Here is a 16705-nt window from a genome sequence, read left to right on the forward strand (position 1 = left end):
TTATGCTCTCTTTCTCTCAAATAAATAAAACAAAAATCATTTTAAAAAAGGACAATTCTTCAAAAATATAAAATTATAAAAATGATAAAAAAATAAAATAAAATTGTAAAATATACATAGCATAAAATTTACCATTTTTACCATTTTTAAGTATATCGTTCCTTGGCAGTAAGTGCATTTTCATTTTTTTTTGCAACCTTTACTAAAACTTTTGTCAACTTATAAAATTGAAACTATGTAACCATTAAACAGTACCTCCTAATTACCCCTGTCCTAGCCCTGGTGACCACCATTCCACTTTCTGTCTCTATGAATTTGAACACTCTAGTTATCTCAGATAGGTGGAATCATACAATATTTGTCCTTTTGTGACTGGCTTATTTTACTTGGCATTAATGACTTCAGGGTTGATCTATTTTATAGCATGTTGTCAGAATTCCTTTCCTTTTTAAGTCTAAATAATATTCGGTTGTATGCCTGTACCATATTGGGTTTATCCATTCATGTTTTGATGGGCATGAACATGTAAATTGAAATTGTACTTTTCATGTGTGGAACTTACTGTAATCAGATCAGCAAAACACTAGACTTAAGAAGGACATGAAGGTAAAGTTGTTCAGTGGTTATTTGTATTTGTTCAGGAGGGAATCTACAAATATGTAGCTTAATATTAGAATATATTTATTTAGCCAGAATCTTGGCAAATTAGAATTCAGATTAAAAGTTCAGATTGGGGGGCGCCTGGTGGCTCAGTGGGTTAAGCCTCTGCCTTCAGCTCAGGTCGTGGTCTCAGGGTTCTGGGATCGAGTCCCGCATCGGGCTCTCTGCTCCGCAGGGAACCTGCTTCCTCTTCTCTCTCTCTCTGCTTGCCTCTCTGCCTACTTGTGATCTCTCTCTGTCAAATAAATAAAATCTTAAAAAAAAAAAAAAAAGTTCAGATTGGGTGCAAAAATGCTCACTTTTTGAAAACTACTACTCCAGTTTGTATGCAAACTACATGTTAGACTTTTTTTCATCATCACAAACACAATATCTGCCAGAATATAGTGTTTTAAGAAACAGAATAACAGGTGAGAAGAGCCAGAACCTTTTTACGAGGGCTGTGATGCTAGAGGTGTTGCTTCTGAGGTTCTTAAAGCTGTTGCTTCTTTATTGTGTACTGTTAGTGCCGTTACTCATTCTGATGATTGGTGAAGTCTACACACCTCACAGGCTAAAATGAAGAAAATCAATTTTAGACTCCTGAAGTATCCACAGAGGACACACATCTTCTACGTCAGGAGGTCACTCATTTTTGGTACTGTGACTCTGACATACTATTATTGCTTTTAAAGAAAAAATTGGAAAAATCATAAACAGGACTAGTCAGGGACTATGTGCATGTGTACGTGTGTACCCGTGTATGTGTGTGTGTGTACACGAGCATGCACATTCATGCATGTGTGACTATTTTCTAGTATATATTTCTGGATTTCCACTGCTATAGATTAGTAGCCCTAAGTTATAGGTGACATGAAAAAGGCGAGGAAATAAAATTTTGCTTTCGTTGACTATTTTGTTGACTATATCTTTTAAAAGAGTATGATCAACAATTGAAAAGAAAATAATTCTCCCTCTGTTTTGGACAGCTCAGACCAATAATCAAATTAAACATTTTATAAAGACAACATTAACTCAATGTGTTTATGGCATTTATTGTTGTCCTTGAAATATAATTGATATGTAACTCTTTATCTGTATGTTAAACACTGGTCATAAAAGTTTGATTTCTCTGGGGCTAACTGAACATTCCATAAAGATGGTTTTTTTTGTTTCATCTTGTGAAGTTATGTCATTTGCAACTGGATCTTCTAAGCAAATAAAAATGCACATACTTTGTGTATAAGTTTCTGACAAAAAGTTCTGTATGGTTTAGATCTTAGAGTATACCTAGCGATATAGCAAGAGAACAATTGCAAGTAAATGTACATTTTTTTAGAGGATAGTCATGTTGTTGATATTTTGAATAGGGATAAAAAGGTAGAAAAATAATTATTTGGATGAAAGTAACTTTAAAAAAGAAAGCATTTTACATTTGCAATGGAAATTAAAGATGCTGAGTGAGAAAGTAAAATGATAAGGATCTCCTTTGCCTTACTGATTGGTACACACTATTCTTGAACTAAATAGTTTATATTTGACACACAAATTACACCGTCCTATTGTGCTTCTTTCAAAGTTTACTTTAATAACATTAAATTGTGATGCTACTAATATGAATATTTTAAATGAGTTAATTCATTTCTCTTTAATGTATTTTTTTTAGTGCTCTTGGTCCTTCTCTTGTTTGTCACTATCTGTGAGATATGCACTTTAGAATTAATGTTCCCACACACTGGTGTTAGAGATACATTTAAGGGTATCCATCAGAGATCACTTACTTTTATATCTACAGTCTTATGTTTTACATTAATGGTCTTTTATCCATCTATTTTAAGATAGATATTTAGAGAACTTACTCTGTGGCAGGCAGTTTTCTTTTTCTTTTTTGTTTTTTTGTTTTTAAGATTTTATTTATTTATTTGACAGACAGAGATCACAAGTAGGCAGAGAGGCAGGCAGAGAGAGGGGGAAGCAGGCTCCCTGTTGAGCAGAGAGCCCAATGAGGCTCAATCCCAGGACCCTGAGATCATGATGTGAGCCAAAGGCAGAGGCTTTAACCCACTGAGCCACCCCACACCCCAGCAGGCAATTTTCTTGACTTTCTTGTGTCTTTGTGAAAATGGCTTATCTACTTTCTCCCAGTAGTTCATGGTCAGAGAATGATGACTACTCTGTGTTCCTGCTTTAGAAAAGATTAAGACAGATGCAAGAAAACTCCCCAAAAAGGCAAAAAGAAAAAAAAAATTTGATCAGTCTATATACAAGGAAAGATTCAGTAAAATTTCAAATTGCTATTTATTTCTTTAGAAGGTAGACTAAATTTAATTGTATCCTTCTAAGTTTTCTTTGTATAATACAGAAATTCCTAACTTACCTAGAATGCTTCATATTTCTATAATTTACTCAATGATAAATTAATTTTCTCATTCTATGATGTTACATGGACCCAAACAGATAATAATTGTTACACTTCTCTAACAATGTATAACATCTTTTTAAATACATTATATGAGAGCTATTAGATAAATTGGTCAAATGAGAAGAACTACTTGTTTATTAAAAAAAAAACATTGTATCCAGATGTCTTGATAAATCTTTATTAATCCAAAAATTCTATGGAAATTTCATCAGTGAAAATAGTGAGGTTGCTAAAATTAGTGTCTGATGTGGTAGATACAGCCACATTAAGAAAGCCTAAAGAGTTTTAACTAGTTTTCTCCCCTTTTGTATAGGCTCCTAAACTAGATACCTAAGTGCTTAGATGTTAGAACTCCCTAAACGAATAATGAACTTAATCAGGAAGGTTATATGTAAGGAGGACTCTTACTGGGTAGTAAGAATTTAGCAGGGCCAAATCATTGCAAAAACATTTTCACTAGCTAAATGAGTATATTGGCAAATATTTTTTCTTGTCTTTGATAATGCTTCTGTGGGTCTTCCAGTTGGTATCCCTGAATGGCTTTCTAAAATATTTGAATTGATAGGCCATGAAAAGTACTTTAAGAGAATTCAGAAACAGTGTAAGAATGGGGTTTTGAATTTCCTACTGAAATGTCAGTGATAAATCTTTAAGTCTTGGGAGTACCTAGTGAGCATCTTGTCAGTTTGGTTTGGCTTTTGGGCAGATCCTAGCAGTGCCTGAGGACTGTAAATCCTCAGTGAATTTTAGTCTATATATATAGTTTTGTGGCTAAAAACCATTAGAAAATCTCCCTGATTATACTTGGATTCCAGTTTCCTACAGATTTTGATCTAAATAAAAATATATATAAAAAGGTGCAGACCTATCAAATTGCTGCTATTAATTTTTCAAGTTGTGTTTATTTGAATATTTGAAAAGATAGTATTTTGTAAAATTTCTCACAATATAACCATATAATCAGAATCTCAATTTCAATTCTAAAACTAATGATGCTGTTGTGAATTTTCCCACTTGCTGATCTTGATAATCTGTTTTATTTCATACTGTATGTTCCTAAAGTATCCACTAATTTTTTCATTAAAAAAAAAAAACAGAAGAGGAATTGGCAAAATACATGTTTTAATTGGAATTAAAAAAAAAAACAAAACACCAGACTATTTCTTAGTGATTTTAATGCACTGAGGTCTTTGTATGAATCTCATCCTACACTTACGAGAGCATTCTCCCAGGATATAGAATAAAATAAATGCCTAGAATCAAATAATGATTAAGAATATTTTGGGGTGGGGCGCCTGGGTGGCTCAGTGGGTTAAGCCTCTGCCTTCAGCTCAGGTCATGATCTCGGGGTCCTGGGATCGAGTCCCACATCTTCCCCCTCTCTCTGCCTGCCTCTCTGCCTACTTGTGATTTCTCTCTCTGTGTGTCAAATAAATAAATAAAATCTTAAAAAAAAAAAAAAAAGAATTATTTTGGGGCACCTGCCTGGCTCAGTCAGTATAGCATGTGACTCTTGATCTCAGGGTTGTAAGTTCAAGCTCCATGTTGGATATAAAGATTACGTAAAAATAAAATCTTAAAAAAATATTGTCAACAATAAATAAACAAAATAAGAGATAGCTAGCTAATAATGAATTTCTCTTGATGAAGGAAGAAAAAAGAGAAGGTAATGTTTTTATTTTAATACTTCTAGCCTGAAATTTGAATAATCTGTATTCTGTTCATTTATTGAATTAGAGATGAGATAATGTAAGAAAATTCAGTCTGTCAAAACATCTTGTTTCATAAATCACATAGCTGTGTTGTTTTATTGTAATAAATGTATAGAATAGCTTCTGTAACTAGGTGATATATATAAAATATATTTGTAAAGTAAGCAGAATTGGAAGGGAGAGTCAGTGCTAGGAAATGGGCATACTTACTCACTGCTTTTTTGAACCCGTGTTCTTTTCTTTGCTGAAGTTAAATGGACTTCAGACCTGACCTAGTACATTTCAGTAGAAGTGATTTTTTTAAAATCATTGCTCAGTCAGTTCTCATTGCATTTTATTCAAGAGTTTGTATTTCCTGGGAAAAAAAATTTTTTTCAATCTTGAGTTATGTGGGTAGATTAGGTTAGATGATGGAGGTAGATCAGTGTTGGTGGAACTTCAACTGAATAGTCAATTAGAGAAGATTGAAATATTGAATTAAAAGCTGTGGATAGGAAGGAAGACATAGCTTCATAAATTTAAGTAGTTTTAATAATTCATTTCACATTTACGAAACACATACTATATTCTGGATGACAATATGCTAGTGTTACCCTTGTTTTTCTCACAAAACATCAATATGTAGAGGATATTCCCCATTTTATTATGGTAGAAGCCAAAAGAACTGGTATCAGGTTGGGACTATAAATTTGCCCAAGAGATTTAGGGGAAGGAATCATTTGGTGATTGGTAGTGGTAGAGAAAACGTAAAAATTTCAAGTCACCCAGGGCTTTCAGACTCCCTGGATAGTTGTAGCTGTGTATCCTGTAAGTGACTGGGAAATCCTCCAGCTCCCAGTATCCTAAATCTTTCTTACTTAGTCTGAAAGACTTGCCCTAATGTTGGAGTTCTGGTTCTCAAGGTTGCCTGCCTTCTGTTGCCTGCATCCCATTTCTTCTGGTTTGAAAGAGATGGACAAAGCATCACCAGTGTCAGGAAAGCAGCTAGAGGCATTCTTTCACATTAATGTTGACCACTTACTTCTGTATGACCTCTTTACATGCTTAAGCACTCGGTTATTTGCTGAAAATGAGACCTTTGTGTCACCAAAAATAAGAGGAAAATGAGACAATATAAAACCAGGGATTTGTTCTGAGGATTACAAATGGTGATCTGCTGTTGAAATGTGGTTCTGTCTCTTAAAAACAACTACTGGTCAGCATGGAAAGGAGGATGAGCTTACTTATTCTCTTATACAAGTGAAAAGGAAAGGAAGGAAGGACCAAAATGGGAAGGGATGAGTAAGAAAATAAAAGAAAAGAAAGAAAGCACTTTTAAGTCTGATGCATTTTTTTAAGGCTTAGTCATCGAACTACAATAGATGTAAAAAAAGTCAGAGCTGTTTGGTGTTCGGTATACTCTGATTGTGTTTAAATCTGTGCTAGTAATTCTAGAAGTAGTGTTCTTGAATTTTTCTTTGCTATTTTCGTCTAATTTAGTCTTATACTCTAGGTCGAAAACAACAAAACCAAAGTGGTTTTTGAAGGAATTCTCTTTTATGAGCGGTGCATTTTTTGAGCTCCCACTGAGCATATGCCTCTGCAGAACGAATTAAAGTCAACTCCAGCCTGTGTTTGAACCTAGGAGCTTGTTTTCAATCTATTACCTATGGTTTTAAAATTTTTTGAACTTGGTTAAGAATTCATACTTTAATTTTGTTGCCTGAAAGCCTTCTTCTCCCCTCTCCAATTTTTGATATTTTACTCTACTAGTAATGGTGTCAAAAGTACTGTGTGGTTTTCCTCTTTTCTACGATATATTGGAAATACCAAGTAATATTTATGTTATTTTGGAAAGTTATTATTCATTTTGACTCTTATGGCATCATGTATTTACATGTTTAAGATTTATATGACTTTGATAGTTCTGATCTACATCGTGACAACTATTTTAATAAAACAGTTCTAATAAGCTTGGAAGTTCTTTATTAAAGTTACATGTCCCATGAAAAGTGAGATATGTCTACTTGATGAGCCTTTTTAAAAACTTTAATGTCATTGAAACTATTTTCATAAAAAGTAGAGGAAATTAAAATGTATTCAAAACTGCTTGAGCTTTTAGAATATAAGAATTTTTCTCTTTATTACTGCATGAGAGATTCAGATGGGCGTTTAGATTTGATTCAGGCAGATGTGTCTCTTTTTTTCCACCTGCCTCATAAATAATTATTTTCACATGGAAAATTGCTATTATAGTTGGTATCACCCTGTGCTTACTTTCACTTACACAGTATCACATTTTTAACTTATAATCTCTCTCTGGCTTCAAGAAATACATTCTTTCAAAGGCATGTTTACTGCATGCTTACTCTGTCCTTAAGCAGTCAGCGGGGAGAGTGTCTTTTATCTCAGTGTCTTCAGTCAATAGTAAACCTGGTGCTTAATAGGTGTGTAGTATCTGCAGTGATTGAAGAGGGGAAAAGTCTTTTGCACAATTTGAAATTTCAGCCATTGCTGTTCAACAGATACAAAGTTTCAGTTATGCAAGGTAAGTTCTAGAGATCTGCTCTATGATATTATGCTTATAGTTAACAATAGTGTATTGTGCACTTAGATCTTCATTGAGGTTTGGTCTCATGTTAAGTGTTCTGACCACAATAAAAAAAGATATCAAGGAAATTTAATTTTTAAGCATTTTTACATATTTGCCCAAGTACAGTAATGCATTTTTACACAGTTCCACCTAGCTTTTGCTCTGCATGAAATCCAAAAAAGCAGAATCCTAAAAGTAAGTGTCCTGGCTTTATCTTTTCCTTCAGTGACTGCCTGTTCACCTTCTACCTTATCTATATTATGTTATTGGTTTAATTTTGAGTTTTACATTCTCTGACTGAACTGGTCTATGAAATGGATATTTTCAATTCAAAACTAGAGGCAAATGTATAAATGTAAAAGGCATTTGTCCTGTCCCTGAATAAATGTTTTGACCTGTATGCAGAATGTCAGCAAACTTAATTTTCATTGTGGCTTCGATTATTTTCAAGGTGAACTTTTATCTCAGTTCAGTTTCTATGAATTTATCTCCTTACTGGTTTGATTGGGATGTGGTGGAGCCTGAAGCATCATGGGCTCCACCTTCTTAGGTCTGGATGCTATTAACGGTGGGGAGGGTCAGCCCAACAAGAATAAATCTTGCATAGGCCCCGTTCTGCAGAGATAATAATGCATATATGATTCACCCGATGTGGCTAAATGATAGTGAATCTAAATTTTTTAAAAATATTTTATTTATTTATTTGACAGAAGGAGATCACAAGTAGGCAGAGAAGCAGGCAGAGAGAGAAGAGGAAGCAGGCTCCCTGCTGAGCAGAGGGCCTGATGCAGGACTTCATCCCAGGACCCTGGGATCATGACTTGAGCCAAAGGCAGAGGCTTTAACCCACTGAGCCACTCAGGCGCCCTGTGAATCTAAATTTTTATTGGTAATTGGAGTATATCTTTTTAGCAATTCTGGGATCTCCTTTTACCTCGTACTTCATAAAGATGACAGGGGGATAATATGAGAACCAAACTCATAGAATAAATCTCGAGCAGAGTAGCTGTAATTGGTATTTAAGTGTATCTGTTTGTACAAGCTTCAAAGCTTTGCATCATGGGCAGTCATCATCGCTGCAGGATGGCTCCAGTATTAACTACCAAAACTATTAGCTTCCAAAAAAACTATCCTTCTTTTTTCAGGTGTAGGTTAAATCATCGTTTTTCAAACTTTCAAAACGATATTCTATACTAGGTTCTCAATTAATGTTATTTTTAACTTCCATAATAAAATGAATATTGTGCCATATTAAGTCAAGGCAGTGGAACAGACACTCCTTTGTTTCCATGTCTAACCTCTTGTGAAAAATCACTGAGTTAGATTTTGCATCTGGATTACAAAGGCGGTATCTCTGTCCTGGTTTAGATCCATCATCTATCCTATCTAAAATTTCAGTTTTAGATTCCCATGCCTGTCGAGTTCCATGTCGATTAGTCAATGAACGAATACATTCATTCAGCAAATATTTATTGACTGCCTACTATGTGCAAGGAAGTAGGTTAAGTTTATTGGGCTCAAAAGTGAATTGAATAGACAAGCTTCCCTGCTCTTGCAGACTTCACACTTTTAACCAGAGCCAGGTTGCTAATTGTAGTGAGCACCATGTATCTCTGGTTATAGTTTCACAGCATTTAACCTTTGCAGAGCCAGCTTTTTAAAACTCTAAACTGTTTCCTTTCTTGATATTTGTAACATCTGTACAAATGATAATAATATGTTCCTCTCCTGTAACTGCCTGCTGGAAAATGCCTTCTGAGCCCTTCATATTGGGAATAAAATAACTGTTCGTATAGCATATGGACTATTTGCCTTCTGAAAAATAACTTCCCTTGTTCCCCAGAAGCCCATGGTTGTTTCCTGTATCCTGCTAGCATACATCCCCATTACCCAGCATCTGGAATTAAATTTAGGCAATTGTTGTTTTGCTGAAGTTTTGTTGTTGAATTATTCTCACTGATGTATTGGTTCTACTATCAAGCCTTTGTAACCGATGAACAATTATTTGCTTACTCTTATCTGGCCAGAATTAACCAGCTTGTTTCTAGATAATAAAGTAATTCTTAGTTCTCTCCAAGAAGACCTGTGCTGTAAAGTATGAAAACAGTACTGAAAATGTTAGTGCGGTTTTTACTTTTGAGCATCAGTTTATACATTATGACCTACATAACAAATGTATTTTATTTACTTCATATATTTTTAGTATATTCTTCCAAAGTGTGGGATTCACTAGACTAATGATTTTGTATTATGCTATGTTGCTATAGCATTCAAAAGATACTTATTTTACACTTAAGCTTTGTACGGTGTAATTTTTTCCTTTTTTGGTTAAAAAACAATTAAGTGATAGTATTTCTTTTAGGACCTATCTTCCCTTTTGTTAATTAAAAGACAGAAGGGTAGAAAATATTAACAAAGAGTTCCACGTGACACATTAGAACACTAAATCTTTCTTGAGCATCAGCGAGTTCTTAGAAAAAATAAATACAACAAAACTAAACCACCTGGTAATTGTTCTCTTCATCAAATACAGTTCTTAAAGAAAACAGTTCAAACCCTTTGTGAATATCGGAGTGATGATCTCCTCTCCTACTACAACAAAGAGATAAATTCATAATGTGCTTTAAAAGGCTAGAAGAAATGTGTAAATGTGAATCACATAGGGATCCTTTTTTTTTTTTTAAAGATTTTATTTATTCACTTGACAGAGAGAGATCACAAGTAGACGGAGAGACAGGCAGAGAGAGAGAGAGAGGGAAGCAGGCACCCCACCGAGCAGAGAGCCCGATGTGGGACTCGATCCCAGGACCCTGAGATCATGACCTGAGCCGAAGGCAGCGGCTTAATCCACTGAGCCACCCAGGCGCCCCATATAGGGATCCTTTTAACCAGCAAGTCTTCTTTGACTTAAATTAAGTGCTGCCCATATATATATATGGGCAGCACTTAATGTATATATGTATATATACATATATATATATACACACACACACACACACACCATGTTGCTCAATATACTGTAATAACTATTCATTACATATTCCTCATTATACTACACACTCTATATGAGAGCAGGGTTGTGGCTTTATCTTAGAGCCTGGTCAGCCAATCAATGTGTGTGAATGTGTGTATGCAAGAGAATTCTGATTAGCCTCTTTAGCTCTGGTTTTGCCTTGTCCTTTGTTGGCTTAAGTCGTTACTGTTATTTAAATTAAGTGAGATCTGTGATCTGTAATCTATGACATATTTTATGTTTTCTTTCTTGAGCTTTAGATTACTAAAATAACACTTATTTAAATAACAAATAATATTTAATAATGATAAATTAATAATGCTTATTTAAATAAAATGAAGTTTTATTTTAAGAAAATGCAGCTGTGTATTATTGTGGTGATAACTTCTTTGTTTACTTTTAAAATTATCTTCTTTAGCTTTTGTATTTAATTCTGACTTTTATCAAAGAAATACATGCACACAGCTAAAAAATAAAATGAAACAGAAGGCTTATTATAATGAAAAATAGCATTCTTTTCCCTTATATCTTCCTGTTACACAGTCCAGCTATACAGAAGTAACAAGTTTCTGGTACTCATATCCACAATTTATTTTATATATCCATAATTGCAAATGATATGTTTATTGCTATTTCTTGATTTATCAATTTTTCAAATTGATATAATGAATAATGAATTCATTTCAAATGAATAATGAAAATGGAGAAGCTAGTGGGAGAGAAAAATGTGCAAATAAAAAAGTGAATAAAATCTAAGCTAACATATTCTATAGTTGGTATCTGCATAGGAGGTTTTGAGTCCATACAGAACAGGTAAGTATTGTAGGTCTCCCAAATTACTTTTAAGAATAACTGTATTATTTATGCTTCCATTACCAGTAAGCAAGAGAGTGCTCATTTTTCTGTATTCTTGCCAATACAGTGTAGAATCCGGCATTCAAATGTGTGCTCTTCTGATGGCATGAAGTGATATCTCATTGTTTGTTTTTTTGTCTTGTGTCTTCCTCATAACTAATGATTTTGAACATTTTAAACTATACTTGATAGCTGTTCTGGCTTCCCCCTCTGAGAAACTGCCTGTTCGGGGGTTTTGCTCATTTTTTTATTAGTTTCCTCTGAGTATATATTTTAATATTAATTCCTTATTGGTTTTAGGTCTTCTCTATTTATTTATAAAATTTAGCTATGGTATCATTTATTGAAAAATTCTCATTTGGTTTGGCCAAATCTATCAGGTTTATGCCATACTATTCTAGGTCTGTCTTTCTTTCTTTTTTTTTTTTTTTTTAATTTCTTAAATTATACTATCCTAAGTCTTATTTCAGAATTGTTTTTTAATTTTTGGTGTCAAAAATAGTCACCTAAGGTTTTCTATTAGCTTTGAAAGGATAGCTTTCATGTTTAAAACTCTTTAATCTCATGGGAATCCAAATTCGTATGTGGTATAAAATAAGGAGCCAAGTTTATTTTTTGCTATATTCTGAGCTGGTTTTCCTTTGTCTACACAACTCAGCACCAACCTTTTCTTTAACTTTGTGGTATTACCCTTACTATATATAAAACTCCCATTGATATGTGGTTTTGTTTCCAAACTCCATTTCCTTGTCTGCATCTGGCTTTGGCAATAAACCTGATAATTGGTAGAATGGAGTCCTTCTCTCTGTCTTTTATTTTTGAAATTTACTTTGAGCTCTGGCATATACTTTTTTTTAAAGATTTTATTTATTTATTTGATAGACAGAGATCACAAGTAGGCAGAGAAGCAGGTAGAGAGAGAGGAAGGGAAGCAGGCTCCTCACTGAGCAGATAGCCCAATGTGGGGCTTCATCCCAGGACCCCGGGACCATGACCTGAGCCCAAGGCAGAGGCTTTAACCCACTGAGCCACCCAGGCGCCCCTATAGCATATACTTTTAAAATGCATTTGTGGATATTCTTTAAAAATCTAGAATTTATAGATTGACTTAAGAAAATTTGATATCTGTGAAAGTGGGAAGGAGAAAATAAGCCAATATAGAATTAGGAAATAATTTAGATTGCTGCCTATTAATAAGAAATCTGGGGGTTTTTTGTGGCATATAGCAGGCAAAAAATTATTATGAAAGAAAGATTAACACAAGGAAAATCAAAAGGGGAGCCTGCTCATGTGCAAAATTTTATCATTAAGAGAAAAATGAACAACAGAAGCAATACAGAAAGACTGCTAGAATGTGAAGAACAGGCATTTGAATTACCGTAATCTTTGTGACTTTGAGTTACCTTGATAACTAAAACAATGGTTTCAGGCTATGCTTTGCAGAATAATTAAGACTTTGTAGAATACCCCCAAGGTACCTGGGAAAAGAACAGAGGTGGTATTGAGTGTTGGGAGTTCTGATTCAATCAGAATACTTTGTTTTTATCTGTGTAATTAGTTGACCCATCACTAAGATTTCATTGGAAGAAAGGATTTTTAGCCAGAAGTGTTTGGGAACAATTTAAATAATTAGTGAAATGTCTAAATGGTATAGGATGTCATCCATCCTTTTCAATGCCTGTGGAAGACATTGCTAATAGAGTACAGGACTCCTTCCTGCTAGACTCAGAATTAATCTCCATACAGCTTTCCATGTGGTCCATACCAATCCATCAAGTTGGTGTGTCAATCTTAAATTCTGTAATTTTGTTGGTCCTTAAGAACACTTATTTTAGCCTAAGAAGGGTATGAGCTAAATCTTTCAGATTAAAGAAGGAGACTAGAAAAGAGAGTCGTTAAGTAGGAAATGGGTCTAGGAAATACTCATTCAAATAACTATTAAGGTAATAACCCTTACACTGCAATTATAAGGAGAAAATGCTTACTACCAATTTGTTAATTGTAGAAAGGCCTACAAAACTCATTAAGTATGTGTTGAAGGGGCAATTGAAATCAGTCATGTTTTCAGTTGGGAATCTTGAGACATAAATAATTGCATTCTATAAATTATAAAATTTAATCACCGAAAGTTTAAACCTGCCAAATCAATGTAAGAGTGGAAATAAAATCGGCATCTGTTAGAAATGCATCTCATGCTGTCTCCGAGGTCCTTGCTTTGGTCCAAACAATGGATTTGAACTTTTCAAAATTAAAATGTAGAAAAGCATTTTCATATACATTTGAAGAGTTCCAAAGCAATGAATACATTAACAATCATCTTTATTTGAGGTTGAGTATGTTTTATGTCCTATGAAGTCATTGAACTAATTGTGACATAAATTTAAAATTAATTTTTAAAGCAGTGACAGTTATTTTTTTCTATTAACAGGGCTTTTCTAATGTGATGCTGGGATTGAGTTTACCTAGGACTCCGTATCAAGGTTGACTCAAAAGTCTTGTGGAAGATCTGGGAGAAATTCGTAAGTGGCCTTCTCATAATAATTCCTTTTGGTTCATTGTGCTTTTGTCTGTTTTTCTAGTGTTTATTTTATTTTTTAATTTTTTGGTTAGGTGTCTTTGCCTAAATGTTAAAAAAAAGTTATCAGTGAACCACAGAGACTTGTCAAGTATGACTATGGAAATAATTTACCATTGTCTCTTCTCTTGCTGTTGCCATTTCACTCTTTGCTGTGCTTTCCCTTCCTATTAAACTTGGTTTCTTCTTCTTTTTTTTTTTAATTATTATGAGTTTATGCAGAAGATGAATTTGGTTTTGAAATATTGAAAGGAAATGATTAGTCAAGAAAAGCTCTTGGATTATTTTTGGTTATCATTATGTGGGTGTTTTTTTTTTTTTATATATATATACTGATGTTTTCAGTATTACTTTATTAAGATTGAGTTGCTATTGAGGTTTTTTGGGAAGTCTAGAAATGCCAAAAAATAAATAGAATAATGTACTGGTAATGATTTTTTTTTTGGAAACTTTGATTTTTTTCTTAAAAACTTTTTGAGATCCAGCATGTCAGCTGTTTAGAAAGCATTTGTTTTTGTTTGTTTCTTTGTTTTTAATGTGTACTTCTTTAAATCTAATGGGAGTTTTCCTTGATGTTTGCGGTGTCAACTTAGAGAATGTTAAATCCGTTGTTTGGTATAAGGCAAGTGTCACAGACCTGACATGAGATGCATTTCTAAGAGATGTAGATTTATTTCCCACTCTTATGCAATATATAATGTTTCTATAAAGTAATTTTTTCAGTGTCACCACTAAACTGTGGGGTCAATTAAGCAGTATGTTATAGCTGGCCAAATCTGTAAAAATCTAATTATAAAAAGAAAACTAAAAGAAATTTTAAGTGAGAAGTTTATATCATATCATTTCTCATCCTAGACTTAACCTCAAAGAGAAGGGAAACATGGTATCTGGTTTCTTCTGAATTACTTTTTATTTCTTTTCTACCCCACCCCAGAATTCTTTATCAAAGGGGTTCACAGAAAATGTGGGACAGGTCTCAGGATCCTCATTGTTCTGCCTGTATTGCTCTACCCATTTCTAAAACTTTCTCCAGAAAGCGGTTCCTTATCTTACCTAAGAGTTATTTTTTCAGTGTGCTTGAATTATATATCCAAATATTTCTCAGGCATTTTACCTACTATTTTGCCTGTGGACTTCTTGTTTTGTACCAACTTTATTATTTTGCCAGATATAGAAAGAAAATGATTATGCATTTATTTAGGATTTAAGATTTTTAAAGCACTTTAGCAAATTTTTATTCATTTTACTCTTTCACTAAACTCATTAATTTTACTCTTTCATTGCTTGTGACATAAGGATGACTTTATTATCCTTTGTTTAGTAAGTGGAAATACTAAAACACAAAGAATTTAAATGATTTGGGAAAATTAATATAGCTTCTTGTGGTTTTACAGTTAATAATAAATAATAAACAATTAGGTAATAATAGAATATCTACTAAGGCCCAATCTTTCTTTTTTTTCTGGGTTAAGTAATTTATGCTTACTATAGACAATGGCTTTGTTGATATATTCTATCCATGTAACATGTAAATATTAATGTTTTAAGTCATTTTAATGACTTTTAATATTTAAGTCCTCATTTTTGAGTAATGGGACATTTGTTTTAATAATAGTAGGCAGATTTAAGACATATAAGTGGGAGTTACCTGACAATGAACATCATGGAACCATGAAAGAAATGATTTTTGGAAAACAGAGTCTTTTTCCCAGAAGGGAAACATAATTGTGTTTTAAGTTAGTTCTCAAAACTGCTTCTGGAACTTGCTAATTAGACTTTTTCTAGGCATATACTTTTAGTAGTTTTTATATTTTTAAATGAAAACCAGCCACATATTGGTGGAAATAATGCATATGCAAAATAGCAGTGGTTCATCTTAATGAAAAAATACATTCTGAAAAAGTGTTTTTTTTTTTTTTTTCCCTTTGGGAATATATAGAATTATGGACCCTAGAGCTGGAGGCATTATGACAAGAGAAGAGTGGAATGATGGAGAGGCAAGGATTGGGAAGTCAGGTAGATAGGGCTTTGCATCCCTCTGGCCATATGCTAGCATTTTTAATCAAATTTGGTTAATTTCCTTAAATTGTTGCATATCAGTTTTCAAACTGTAAAAGCGGGACAGATAACAGTTTGTTGGATTATTGTAAAAAAAAATTAGCACATAATACATAGCTATTTTCAAGAAATACTTGTTTTTTCCTTCAGTTGCCACTGTTGTGTTCCCTCCCCTCCCCCCAAATCCCTAAAGAGAATACTTGTTTGATCTTCCTCTTTTAAGCAGTTTGTTTAGCATTATCCCCATTATCTCCCAGAGAGGTTAAATAACTTACCCTAGCCTCTACTTCTAAAATGGTAACTAAAATATTGTTTCATATAACTTACAACTGAGACCCATTGTGTGTATGGGTCAGTGGGTAGTTGGCTGAATGCGGGTGTATATGTGTGTGTCTTACATCATCATAGTCACAATTATTTTCAGAGTTTCCATCATAAGACTATTAAATGCAATTAAGATGTAAGTTTTAGTTACTTCAGTGTATTAGAAATAAACTTTATTCTCACACTTAGAGAAATTGCTATAAGCTTCCTAAATACTTGCTGAAAATTAAGCATCATACATCACAATTTATTTGCTCAAATTTTTAAGTTATTGAAAAGTAGTAAATGGACCAAAAAGGAAGCTGATTTGGCTGACGAAGGTCTGGGTCAGCGATTCCTATTCATGGCATGCTGACATTCCTTAGCAAAAAATAGAGTGAACAAAATTGCAGATATATAGGCTATATTTGAGAATGGAGGCTTGGAAGTCACATTGCGTAGATTTGAATCATGGGTCCAGGACAAACTTACTGTATATGAAACCTTGGACAAACCATTTAAACTCTCTAACCCTTAATTTCTGAATCTAGGATAT

General features: G+C 33.6%; 1 protein-coding gene across 13 annotated transcripts in view; it reads left to right on the plus strand.

Moving 5' to 3' along the window:
• Positions 1-16705, plus strand: part of FOXP2 (forkhead box P2) — a 572585-nt gene that overhangs the window by 158376 nt on the left and 397504 nt on the right. For 12 of the 13 annotated variants that reach the window (XM_047694957.1, XM_047694956.1, XM_047694963.1 and 9 more), the window contains one exon: positions 13642-13732. The gene's annotated coding sequence lies outside the window, so the exon portion shown is untranslated. Of the gene's footprint in view, positions 1-7260; positions 7301-13641; positions 13733-16705 lie in introns of all 13 variants that reach the window. The other variant, XM_047694958.1, reaches the window with a different exon arrangement.

Source organism: Lutra lutra, chromosome 11 (genome assembly GCF_902655055.1).
Source record: "Lutra lutra chromosome 11, mLutLut1.2, whole genome shotgun sequence".
In the NCBI taxonomy this organism is placed as follows: Eukaryota; Metazoa; Chordata; class Mammalia; order Carnivora; family Mustelidae; genus Lutra; species Lutra lutra.